This window comes from Prinia subflava, chromosome 1 (genome assembly GCF_021018805.1).
Source record: "Prinia subflava isolate CZ2003 ecotype Zambia chromosome 1, Cam_Psub_1.2, whole genome shotgun sequence".
NCBI lineage: Eukaryota > Metazoa > Chordata > Aves > Passeriformes > Cisticolidae > Prinia > Prinia subflava.
Genome location: NC_086247.1, coordinates 64,735,554 through 64,746,165, shown reverse-complemented (window position 1 = coordinate 64,746,165; position 10,612 = coordinate 64,735,554).

Genomic DNA, 10,612 nt, shown 5'->3' with positions numbered 1-10,612 from the left:
GTTTTCTCATAATGTGGTGAGTAGAGTGCTTTCAGTGGAGCTGCCTAGAGGCCTATTAAAAGTAACAAAGATGAAGTGCCTTTATACAGTTTCTAAACAGAATTTAAAATTATTGTTGCAAGATAATCTGGTGACCAGAAACAGGTTAAAAAAACGGATTAAGCATACTTTTGGAGGAGTGGCCTGATGTGGCTGTCAAGCTCAGCAGTTTAGCTGCAGCCCTGGAAATCTCCCAGCTGCTGCTGACTGGAAGCTGGTAGCACATACCAGTCTTGAGAGCAGAGGAGTGGCTGGACTGGTACAGATCACAGGGTAACTAATCCATTATCCTGTCTCCAACAGTGTCCAAAAGCCTGTTGCTTGGGAACAATAACAACAATTCCATAAAATACTTCCCTTTTAAAACTTCCCCAGCTGAGGATATTTCTTGAATCTGCTGTGCCCTCTTTTGCAACATTTTAAGTGCTCCTGCAGACTCTGTTTGAGGTCCATCACACTTCTTGAAACTGCAGCCTCTTATTAGAGGAGTTTCTTGTCTCTCTGTCTGCCTTGTGGTGAGCCACTTCCTTTTGTTTGTTTTGAGTGTGGCTGCTACTAAATGAGTTTTATGGCTTTTGCTTCTGTACTGGACAAGACAGGGATCAGTCTCTTTTCCATTCAGGATATTGCAAAACCACTCCCTGTGAGCCCTTGCTGTCCCCACATGTTAGTGGAGGAGAACTGTTCCCAGGCTCTAACTCTCCTTGCTGCACAAGGGCATGATTAAATTCCAGCTGATTCAGGGGGTGTTTTCTTCTGCAACATAAGGCAGACTGTGTGGGGCTGCTGTGGTCCTTTTCTCTCCTCTTCTTCTTCCCTCATCCTGGCTGCAGGCTCCTGCCTCCTCGTATCAACGTCAATGCAATTCCAGAGCCGTGCCTGTGATAGTGTTGGGATGCTTTGAGATGCATTATTTGCATTTTCAGCATTGGAAGTGTGGTGCAGGGATCCCTGGGCTGGGTTATCTTAGAATGGGCTGAGATGAAACCAAATGGGCTTTCAACAAAAAAGCATAGGTTGCCCAGGGCCCTGTCTCAGCTCAGAAACTCTTTAAGACCTGAGAGAACTCTGCAGCTGCTTTGCCTTTTACCACAGAGCCTGCTGAGTGTGGGGTCCTGGGGAGAGGGCTGGGGTGCACAGGCTGCCAGAAAGGCTCAGAGCATGTTCCTGGGGCCAAGTAAAATAAATCTGCCTTTGCAATGTACTTAGACATCCCACTCTTAAACAAGCAAGGATGATACAGCATTTCTCTATTTTGCCATCTCTTTATGAATTGGGTAATTGCTACTATCAAATAAATTAGGTTTTCACTAACCAAGAAAAGCTTCTAGACCAAGAAGCTTGCTTGAGACTGGCTGGAAACCTCATCACCTCATCACAAATATTTGTATAATCTTTTATTTTTTCCCTTTGCTTCTGTGTTGCTCTTCCAGACTCTTTCTTTCAATAAACTTGCCTTATCTGCAATTTGTTTCCATCCAGCCTTATGGGTTTGCTTTGCTGTTATGTATGCAGCATAAAAGAGTGTGTTAAGGATGGGAAAGTCTATCTCTTGGTGAATTTGGTGTATCCACATCACTGATGTTGTTGCAGCTGAGCTGGCTGTCTTGGGAATGGAGTAGTGCTATTTGAAACAGCAGCTGCTTTTGTCTGAGCCTCCAACCTTGTAAGTATGAATTGTGCCTGTGGCAGCAAAATTAATGGCTAACATAAAAGGAGAAATAGAAAGCAGGTGGCCTCTTGAAAAAACAGCCAGAGCTGCAGGACCACATTTGTACTACAGAGCACATCATCAGCCATGCATTTTCCTTACTCAAAGTATTTTTGAAGCCCTTTTCTGTAACCTTACTCCCTACTTGACCTGCAGTGCTCCCAGAGGCCCATCCATCAGCCTGGGGAACTTGATATTAAAGTATAATTTAGATGAATTCATTCAGACCCCAGTAAAAAGACTGCAAAACCCTGCAGTACTGCACTTGTCTATTCATTTATGTTTACTGTTCAGATGCTTTTATTTGTAAAAGCAACTGAGTCATGAAAATCTCTGTTCTTGAAAGAAGGTGATGCCATCATGCAAGGCAACATATAGTTGAAGTCTGCAGTTGAAGTCTGTCCTTTCTAATCATAGTGAGTGATGTCCCTTTGTTCATTCATCTCTATGTTTCACTAAACTTGATCAAATACACTAAAAATCCCTTTTTCAGAGAGGAATTGGAGGCACAGATATCAGGGGGAGCTATGAATCTTCTTCCTAATATCTCCATTTTCTTTAACAGATCTGCAGTCTGATCCACTACACCAGAGGCTCATTCCCTAACAGTGGCACAAAATATGAACCTTATATTTTAAAGAACTTTTAAAACCCCCTGCCTTTTAAGATAGGCAAAGGGAGCTACCTAGGGGTTCTTATGTGAGTAAAAGCTGATAGACTGGGCAATCCATCTGAATGGGTGATTAATTCACCTAAGTCTACATTTTGTGATACGCACTGATACTACAGAATGAATTATTTGTAACATTTTGTAAGTACTAAAATGAATGTTGTATGAATTTGTCATTTCAACAGAAAAGTTATAGATTTTGTGTATTATAATTTCATCTTGTTAATGTAAAAGAAGGAATTTTGCTTTCACTGGCCTCTTGGGAAGCAAAAAAATAGTGTATCTAATTATCTGAACACTCAGGAACATAAAAGAATAGCAAGTGGTGAAATTACAAATCTGTTGGAACAACTCCATGTTTTCTGATTAAACTCTATTTCTGGTGGCTCTCAGCAATCATGTTCCTCCTATGTTCATAGTAATTGCATGTGTCAAAGCTGAGGCCTTGTGTAAACTGTACCAAATGAGTTACAATTTTAATTTAGAAGGAGATAACTGTATTTGCCCCTGCAGGCAGATTGCATCGGGTCAGAAGTTTAAAAACGAATAAGAAAGAGAGTAGGGAGGAGGCTGGAGGGCCTCCAGGTTAATAATAAGTAGAAAATCTAATAAGGCTTTCATTACAACAGTTGAATTTTAGGGGAGGGAAGGGAAGAAAAAATGCAATTTGCAAACATGAAGCCAAACTCTGTTACTTGCGTGTTATCCATGTGTATGAGTGCACATTTCTAACTGTATGTGGGTATGTTTGGCAATACAGAACTATTTCTGTATTTTATGTATAACGACTACCATGCATTTTACCTCTATACTAAACTGATGAAAAAATTTAAAAAAAAGTTTTCAAAAACTTGCAAGCTCTCAAAACCAAGTGTATTTTTACTATTTAAAAATATCTTCTCAATCTCTATAATTTCATTATCTTTCAGATTGCTTTTTGGCCTGAGAAATACAACAGATAGTTTTCTTAATGCTATGTTACATTTTTAAAAGGTTAGTGTCTTCATGAAGAACAAAATACTTTTTCAATCTAAAATCTTCTTTTTTATTTTTAATTTTAATCAAGGCGATTAGAAATATGTTTGAATATGGCTATGAAGCTACACTAATTCTGTGTATATTTGAAAGCAATCACTTTAGCAATGATTAGATACTTTTAATAATTTTGCTTAGTACTGGAATGTGAAGGTTATTTTTGCCTACCTTCCATTCAGAAGACTAGGCAGACCCAAAGGTTGTTTGAAAAGAATGAGGTCTTACTACTGCGTATAATTAAGACTTAATTTAATTTGTCCACAGCATGGCAAAACTTTCCCTTTAAGGAGCCTGCTTCAAGCTGATTCCGTGTTTGTGCATGTTTGATTTTCACCTTAAATAGTCCAGTCATTTCCCAGAGTGATATTACAAGAAGAAGCCTGTTTTGTACCTGTTAACATTTTCTTTATAATTACTTCATTACGAACCTGTACTTCCTTTGTGATTCAGTGCAGGATAGAACTGTAGAAGGGCTTGGATTAGAAGGGACCTTAAAGGTCATTCAGTTCCAACCTCCCTGCCATGGGCAGGGACAGCTTCCACTAGAGCAGATTGCTCGAATATCCAACCAGCCTGACACCGAACACTTCCAGGGATGGGGCATCCACAGCTTCCCTGGGCAACCTGTGCCAATGCCTCACAGTCCTCAGAGTAAAGAATTTTTTCCTAATATCTAATCTTTAACCTTTCAGTTTAAAGCCATTCCCTCTTCTTCTATCAGTCCATGCCCTTGTAAAAATCCTGTCTCCAACTTTCTTGCAGGCCACCTTTAGGTACTGAAGGGTTCTAGAAGGCGTTCCCAAAGCCTTTCCTTCTCCAGGCTGAATAGCCACAGCTCTCTCAGCCTGACTTTATGCCAGTGGTTTTCCAGACCTCTGGTCATCTTCACGACCCTCCTCTGGACTCACTCCAATAGGTCCTAAGGGCCCCAGAGCTGGACTCAGCACTTCAGGTGGTATCCCAGGAGAGTGGAATAGGGGGAAAATCACCTCCCTTCACCTGCTGGCCATGCTACTTTTGATGCAGCCCCAGATACGGTTAATTTGAATAGTTAATTTGAAGTCCATGAGACATGGGTGATCATCTACTTCCTCTATTACCATTTTTCAGAGGCAAACTACCTTTCACTTTAAAATATTCTGCCCGTTTAATAATGGGGATGACAAGTTTTAGCTTTCAACCTTGTTGGTGCACTTTACACTGCTGGTTTCAAAAACTTCTTAATACTTGTATTAGCATTTTTCCCTCATAAAGATGGTTGTACTGTGAATTGCCTCTCACTCTTCTGTTTGATGTGTTAAAGTGATTGAGATCCTAAAATCTTTCTCTCTCTGTTCTTACAGGCATTTTTTGCAGTTTGTGAATATTTTTGAACCTCTGAAACATCTGCACATGCCCTACAAATGACAGTGCAATAGTTTCACTACATTTCTTTGTTTAGAAGGAAGTGTTGTCCTTGTGATTCTTTACTATCCATTTAAAAAATCTCTTATAAAATGTTTTCTGCTCTGATCCTTGTCAGCACCAGCACGAACAAGTCCCCTCTTCTGCAAGGTCCAGTACTTCCATGCATGCTGCAGATGAATCTCGTGGCTGTATTGGACCCACTCCTCTGTGACAGTGTTTGGGCTGTCAGGGTTCTGAGCAGGACCACCCAGTCAAGACATGCAATATTTTATTGAGAACCTTAGTACTGAACTCGTGTTTGGGTTTGCTGGATTTATTTTTGTGGGTTTATTTGGGTTTTTCTGCCCCCATTCTATTAACTTGTGTTATTTCTTAATTTCTTTGTTAGAGTAACCCAAATCATCTTTTGCATGTAGGAACACAGTACATAAGAAACAGAATCTGCAAGGAGTACAGGACACCGTAACATCATTCTTCTCTCCACAAATGAACTTCACTCATCATCTTTTTTGGCTAAGGGCAGGAAATCAAGGGGATTGCACACCATTACTAGGACATTTCTTTTTTTAAAAAAAACAGTTCTTCATTATGGTGAGGTCAGGTCTATCATGTGCCAAATGTGAAACTTCAAAAGCATGTTGGATCAGTAATTATTCCAAAATGCTAAAAAAATTCCAGAAACTAGTACATATAATTTGGATTATAGTCTTTATTAGAGTTTTCTATGACTTGTGTATGTCAGCCATGATTACAAATTTGAAAAAGCCTATGGAAAATTGATAACTGGGCACACCTCCCACCAGCATATTTGGATAAATATATCGCGACATATTTACTTATCATGTGTATTTATTTTTTGGTTTTGTGTGTCACTTTTGTGCAGGATGACCTAACAATCCATCGAGAATACTAAAGTCTATAACTTAATAGTTTGAAATTGATTGTGGTACTGATTTAATATTTGAAGAAGGAGGCTAAGACAGTAAACAATGTGGGCAGACTTCAGCTCATTTTCAGAGAGAAGCTTTAATGTAGTTTTGTGCCAAAATGAGCCACAGATGTAAATGTGCTCATTCATTTTAGATAAAGGAAAGTATTATTCAAACTGAGGGGAGCAAAATCAATTATAGGTTATATGTTCCTTAGCAAACAGTTCTATCATTTCCAATTCAGTCTCCTATAAAATAATTCCTAGGGTAACTTCTCACTGGCTGAAGGCACATGGAAATACTTTAGTCTTTTACAAACAAAACTAGTTCACAGTAGAGTCTCCTGCAGTGTTTTGTAAAGTGGTGGGTTTTGCTAAAGCAGTATTGCTTCCACAGAAAAATTTCCACCCTCCAATATCTAGAGAGAAAAATCTGTCCTTTTTTGTTCAAAAGAAAAAATGCCTTAATATGAAAGTCAACATACATTTATATAATCAGACAGTTCAGCGTGAAGTATTCAAAACCAGAATGACGTGACAAATTACAGCTTTGCTGATACTCTTGGAGTTTCAAAATTACATAATTAAATGTTTATCCTGTTCCATATGGTCTGTTAGCAAACATATTTCCATTGGATGGCTGACCTTGTGTTTTCTCAGAAATAAATAGTTTTTTAGCATTGGAGGCTTTTATTAATAAATGTACATAAATGACTGCAAAAAAAAAAAAACAAACAACCTCTTTCTGTAGATTGTAGCCTTCATTTATACATGGAAAACACAATACATGGAACAGTCACATATACAAAACCTTCTTTTATGCAGTTAGTTACTGCTTATTTTGATATTAGCAATTCTGAAAAATGAGCACTTGGTTAATATATAGGAAATGTGAATTCTGATAAAAGACATTGGCCTTTAGTGGCCATAGTGACTTTACAAAAGTGACAGAAGTAATTGCAGATTTACATCAGCCTTGAAAGAAAGTGGAACCATTCTCAAAGTAATGCAGTGGGTTCCTTCATCTTGCTTAATCCTGTTCCACTGCAGCAGCTACTGCAACTTGCATGCTGTTAATTGCTGTAAGTGAAGTGCACTTGATTTCAATTGCTCCTCAGAGCCCCATTCCCTGATGCCAAATGATTTTGTGCAAAGTGGAGATCTTTTCTGATTATCAACAATGAACAAAAAATTGTACTGTATCTACTTTCATTGTTGCCTTAAAATATTGTTGTTTCTTTTAATTTTGAACTTTTATTTGTTTACAAGTTTGCTTTTCTGGAAAACTATTGTTGAATTTTATTATTTGCATGAGTAAAAATGATTTAAATTTTTTTTTCCCCAAAACATCATGCAAAATTACATTAAAACACCCCCTATTTAAAATATTGCAATATTTTGATGGTGGGGTTGTGTGGGGTTTTTTTATATGTGGAGGTTTTGTTTTTGCTTGTTTGTTTTGTTTGGGTTTTTTTAAACTTTTAGAAATATATAGTTAACTTTGTATAGTATAATTACATATATTCCTAATATTTTAAGTCAATGTGATATAGCCACAATATGCTATAATATTACCAGCTAAGGATTTAAAAGGCTCATTATTCTTTCAAGGTGCCCTTGAGTGTTGCTGTTTTGACATCATTTCATTACTGACAGCTCTGCCTTAAAATCTTACTAAAATCAGAGAATGTGCTGAGTTAGAAGGAACCCACAAGGATTATTGAGTCCAACACTTAGCCCTGTGCAGGATACTCCAAGAGTCCCATCATGTGCCTGAGAGCAGTGCCCAAACACTTCTTGAACTCAGTCAGGCTTGGTGCTTTGTCCACTCCCCTGGGGAGCCTCTTCTAGTGCCCAACCACCCTCTGGGTGAAGAACATTTTCCTGATATCCAACCTAAACCTCCCCTGACACAGCTTCATGCTGTTCCCTCGAGTCCTGTCACTGGTCACAAGAGTGAGCAGATCAGCACCTGCCCCTCCCCTTCCCCTTGTGAGGGTGTTGAAACAGTCTCTGTGCTCTTCATACATCCTCCTTTGAGACTGGAATCCACCAGCAAGGAAAAGTGTTGCTAATTTTAGACCTCTTAGAAATGCTGGGCCTTGAGGTTGAGATGGGAGTGGCAATAAAGAAGAAAAAAGGCATTGGTGTTTCACATCCTCAGCAGCAGCAGCTTTTTTCCTTCAGCCCATCCCTTTGGTGCATACCCAGGGCCACTCTCAAAGCTACCACCCCTCTCCTTGTTGCCTACACCATCCCTCCAGGTGACCGTGACGGTGGCTGCTGAAGGAGGAGCCAAGAAGTCCCTCCTGGCCTTCTGCTTGGGAGAACTCCAAGCAGCCACACGTGTGATCACTGCTAGAAGATACACACCAACTCAGAGCTGGAAAACACACTGACAGTTTATATACACAGCCCTTTCCCCCCTGTCACACCCTCTGACCCAGCAGCGGTCCTCACTGTGTAAATGACTGCTCCTTTTCACTGCTGATTGATCTTTGAGCTCCCTGCCCAGTTATAAACTGCCTGTATTTTCCCTCAGAATTGACATGGGAGTATTGAGGTACATTATCCTGACAGCTGATCCCTGAGAGAGTTTATTAGCAAAATGCTTATTATCAGGTCCTCATTAGTAATTATGTTTGGACAACCATCATTTAATGACTTTACAGCCAGTCTAATGTGAATAATGATTTCTTTAGTGATTTTTTTTCTGAAAATTATGTGCATTACTAAACAGAAATCTTCTGGGACAAAGCTTGTTTTTATACTTAACACTAGTGCTAATAAAAATATAATGAAATTCAATGCAGATTGAAATTGATCAAAATCAATGTGTTGCAACGGCAGTCTAAGGCTAATTTCTCTGTCCTTTTTGTCACAAAATGTCATCAGTCCCTTAAGATTTGTTCACCCTAGAGGGAGTCACCAAGATATAAAATTTGTGAGTGTGGGATTCTATCATTTTGTAAGAAAGTCCCCACCCAAAATCACACTGCTCTATGCACAACACAAATATGATTTCATCGTGTGTGCCAAAGTGAAGGCTGATCTGTTGTCATGACAAATTTTCACAATGATGTCAAATCCTGTTTCAAAGTGGATTCAGGCCACTCACTTGGATTTACCCCCAATAACAAAATGAACTCACAGCCTGGAGTTAATTACAATGTTTGTAACAGTGATAAGGATGGCAAAAAAAAGGCCTTCTCCTTCTTTTTTTTTTTTTTTTTCTTTTTTTTGCCCTAGACTCTTCACATACAGAATTCAAAGAGCCTAAACTTGAAGAAACTGAAATACAACTGAAGTTGTGTTTTTCAAAATGTGTTTATCCTTGTCTTCATGAAGTGATGGAAAATAAAGACAAGGTTTTATGTACACAAGAGTCATTGTGCCCCCAAAATTAACTTTTTTTTCAGATATGAGTTGGTCTAGTAAAGAATGATGATTACAGATCTTGCCGTTTGAATGTCCTTTGACTGTAGCAGCAATATAACGTCTGTGTTGAGATAGAACATTATGTCTATAAAGAAAAGTTGTGCATCTAGCCTTTGTCTTTCAATAACTGGCATCATCAAAAAATGTACTTTTTTTCAAAACACATTAGCACAGATGTTCTTATTTTTCAAGACTTTTAAATGATGTTTCTTTCTGAGAACCACTGAGCCCTACAATGGAGCCCTCTTGCTCATTGCTCTTAATTTTCCTAAATAAATTATGAAAGTCTTCAGGATGTAATGCAACAGATGACAAGGCACAGATTGAAAAATACAATTAAAAAATGTATTTGGAATGAACAGTCTCCTGATACAGTCTACAAAGACACTTTCTCCAGAAGCTTTCAACAAAAAACCAAAATCTTTGTGCATGCCACTTATGGCACATACCTTCTCTGTGCCAAGACTATTTCATCTGTATCAATGTAATCTAATATTTTCACTAACTGTGAAATGTTCAGCATATTTCTTTCAGTCCAATGATGGCATTTCCTTCACTGACACAAACATTGCTGAGGGTTCATTGGAGAGGGAGTTGACTCGACTTACAGCAACCTTATGAGTCTTTTTCTGGTGCAGGCATTGCTCCCTTCTTAGTGTTGTTAGTGTAGACAGCCCTTGTGCATCCCTCTTGTGTGCCTGGGAATACTGCTGCTACTCCAGAATTAGTCCCATGGAATTATGGGTTCTATGCACTACCCAGATACAGCTATAATTTTCTTACAGTTTTCATTATATGCTTTGTTCTCCCTGGGAAGCTTTTGGCACTTTTTTAGCCTTCTAGAACTGACACCTGACATTGTCTTTTGGGCTCGTGATCCCCCAGACAGCTGGAGTAGGTTGATAAAACATTTATTTTGCTCAGAAATCAGTCAGCCAGCTCTGTGGCTTTCTTCACTGAGGTAGGTTAGACAACTAGTCTGCCAGATGATATCATGGGGAGAGTTCCCAACCTTTTTAGATGACAGCAAGGACTAAGAAAAATATTCTTGTTTTAGTCTCAGCCACATTCAAGCTTAGTAATATTTTATTCTTATCTTTGTCATAATGTTGAATCAGAAAAAGTATTCTGAGAAGCTGATTGTAACAGTCACAGCAAGGAAACTCTTCACTTAGACAGCTGATTTTAATAGACCAATATTTCCCTCAGGAAATGGGTCTTTTTACAAGAAACATGAGGAGACAGGAGAAGTCTTCTGTTAAATTAATCAAAATTCTAAGTTCGGGTGTAAGCTCTTGATTTCTAAATTCTGAGTTGATGTAGAGTGCCTGATAGATAACAAAACAATAAAGATAAATACAGAAGGTAGGCTTTTTTAGTAAAT